The sequence below is a fragment of the Myxine glutinosa genome, chromosome 1 (genome assembly GCF_964187855.1).
Source record: "Myxine glutinosa chromosome 1, kmMyxGlut1.1, whole genome shotgun sequence".
Taxonomy (NCBI): domain Eukaryota; kingdom Metazoa; phylum Chordata; class Myxini; order Myxiniformes; family Myxinidae; genus Myxine; species Myxine glutinosa.
In genome coordinates, this window is record NC_136261.1 from 357246167 (window position 1) to 357249000 (window position 2834).

The following is a 2834-nucleotide window of genomic DNA, read 5'->3' on the forward strand; positions in this document are numbered from 1 at the left end:
GGGCTCGTCCGGGATTTGAACCCGGGACCTCTCGCACCCTAAGCGAGAATCATACCTCTAGACCAACGAACCAACCTTATTATATGTGTTAGGCTCTGTTCACTTCTGTGTCACAGCTCTTTCAGGAGCATGAAATTTGGACAAAGAGTTCATGCTTTTGCAAAAGCCCATCAATGATCAAAACACGACGACTTCAAACACAACAGAAGTCACCCTCAAATCCTTCCACTGCTTCTCAAGCTCTCCAACAAACAAAGAAAGAAGTATAAAAGATGAATTATGAGGACTTAATCCAGGATAATGCGGCCGCGATCTCTCACACCCAAAGGAAGAATCATAACTCTGGACCAACGAGTCAATACATTGATGGTTTATTAGGGTCTGTTCTGTTCTGTGCTGTAGGTCTTCCACGCTACGAGGCCTTGCATAAAGAGTTTTCCTTTTCCAAAAACCCATCAATGAACCAAACAAACTACCTCAAATTCAACATAACGCATCCTCAGATCCTTCCACTGATTCTCAAACCCTCCAATAAACAACGTCTCAAAGATGAATCATCAGGGCACCTCTGGGATTTTAACCCAGGAACTATCACACCCGAAGCAAAAAACATACCTCTAGACCAACGAGCCAATACGTTTTTGGTTTATTAGGGTCTGTTCTGGCTCGTTGGTCGTTTATTAGGGTCGTTTATTAGGGTCTGATTAGGGTCTGTTCTGTTCTGTGTTATAGCTCTCCCACAAGCCGAGACTTTGGACAAAAAGTTTTTGCTTTTGCATAAGCCCAAAAATTCACTGAACACTTCTGCCTCAACCTAATGCAATTTCTCTTCAGATCATTCCAAGGGTTTGGCAGGTCTCGACCAAATCAAGAAGGTATAAAAGTTCAATCAAAGGGCTCGTCCGGGATTTGAACCCGGGACCTCTCGCACCCTAAGCGAGAATCATACCTCTAGACCAGGGGCGGGCAACCCCCGGCCCGCGGCCCACATCCGGCCCGAGAAGGCTTAGCGTCCGGCCCGCCACCCTGCTAGGCTTTATTATTGCAATCCGGCCTGCGGACCTCCCAGTAAAACTCATATCATTTGTAAATGTAAGAGTTTATATTTAGCCGGTCTGAATTCAAGAAAGGGACATTTTGTCTTCAGCACCGTCCTCTTCCGGAAGACATGCGCACGGGGAACTGTCTTGCCTAGACACCGCCTGCTTGCTGATAGGCGGTCTTTTCAAATCAGCCGGCATGTGATACGGACGTCCTTCCGATTCAGTCAGCTTGCGACAAACGTTGGTGTCTGGGACAAATAACTTGCAACAAAGAGGTAAGCGACGCAGAGTTCTCTAAACCTATTTCAATTTTCACTTTCTTTCAATTTGCTTTGTTTTGTTTGTTAGAACATGTTATTATCTTTCATTTGCTGCGTTTAAATAATTTTATTCTCCCTTTTTATTTGTAAAAATAAAAATATAACGAACTTTCTATTTGTAAAGAAAAAATATATATAACGAACTTTCTGTTTGTAAAAGAAAAAAGAAATTGACGAACTTTTGTTTAAAAGGTAAACGAAATTGACGAACTTTTGTTTAAAAGGAAAACGAACTCTTTAAAAAAAAAAGTATGCAGACTGATTCATTTCCTGTATTTCAGTTTTACGGTGAAACTGTGTCATATTCAGCGTTGGCCACGTGCGCGCAAAATAAATACATTCATCTGTACAATTCGTCTTCCGAGATTTTTTGTGCCCCAGATTGCTTGCTGTTACATCATTTATTCATTGCTGATATACCTAATTTTCTTCCTTTTCAGCTCATCATGTCTGCGACCCAGCGTGTTAAGAAGAGGAAAGTGGACCTCGAGCGTCGGATCTTCAACCCTGAGTGGGAGAAGTACTTCTTCATCGAGCGCTTTGGACAGGCCCAGTGCCTCATATGCTTGAAGACTTTGGCTGTCCTAAAAGAGTACAACGTGCGCCGCCACTGGGAGACAGAGCACCGCTCGTCAAACTTCGCGTCGGTGTCTGCCACCGAAAGGAAGGACGCCATGGTTAGACTATCAGGCAACTTGGAGAAACAAACTTCACTCTTCCGCAAGCAGAATACTGAGGCCGAAAAGGTGACGCGCGCCAGTTATGAAGTCTCCCGCATCCTTGCTCGCCGAATGAAGCCATTCGTGGATGGGGACTTCATCAAGGAAAGCCTCCTCGCTGTAGTGGACTTCGTCTGTCCAGAGCAGCGTTCCGCCTTTGAGAACGTGAGCCTTTCGTCCCGCACCGTTCGTCGCCGCATCGAGGATATGTCGGAAAACGTGCACGACTCACTCAAAACACGCAGCTCAAATTTCGTCGCCTTTTCCCTCGCTCTGGATGAGAGCACCGACACAAAGGACACGGCCCAGCTGTCCGTTTTCATCCGTGGCGTCACCGCTGACTTTCAAGTGTGTGAGGAATTCCTCCAGCTTGTCCCGCTGCGCGACACCACCACTGGGAAAGACATCTGCGACGCCGTGCTTCTGTGTGTTGATCAGCACTCCCTGGACCTCTCCCGTCTTGTGTGTGTGACGACCGACGGTGCCCCGGCGATGGTTGGTGAGAAGAAGGGCGCCGCTTCGCTGCTAGTGCGTCACTGTGCAGCCGCCGGATACACTCAGCCCATTAACAAGATGCACTGCATCATCCACCAAGAGTCCCTGTGCGCTAAGTCTGCCAACCTCGTTGGTGTCATGTCTGTCGTGGTGAAGGTCGTCAACTCCATCCTCTCCCGCAGCCTTAACCATCGTCAGTTCCAGGCACTGATGGACGAGGTGAACGTGCACTACAACGACCTGCTCTACTTCTGTGA

General features: G+C 47.1%; 1 non-coding gene across 1 annotated transcript; it reads right to left on the bottom strand.

Moving 5' to 3' along the window:
- On the bottom strand, positions 1-72 carry TRNAP-AGG (transfer RNA proline (anticodon AGG)). Its single transcript has one exon. It is a non-coding gene; the product is annotated as a tRNA-Pro (tRNA).
- Between the last annotated feature and the right edge of the window lie 2762 nt (positions 73-2834).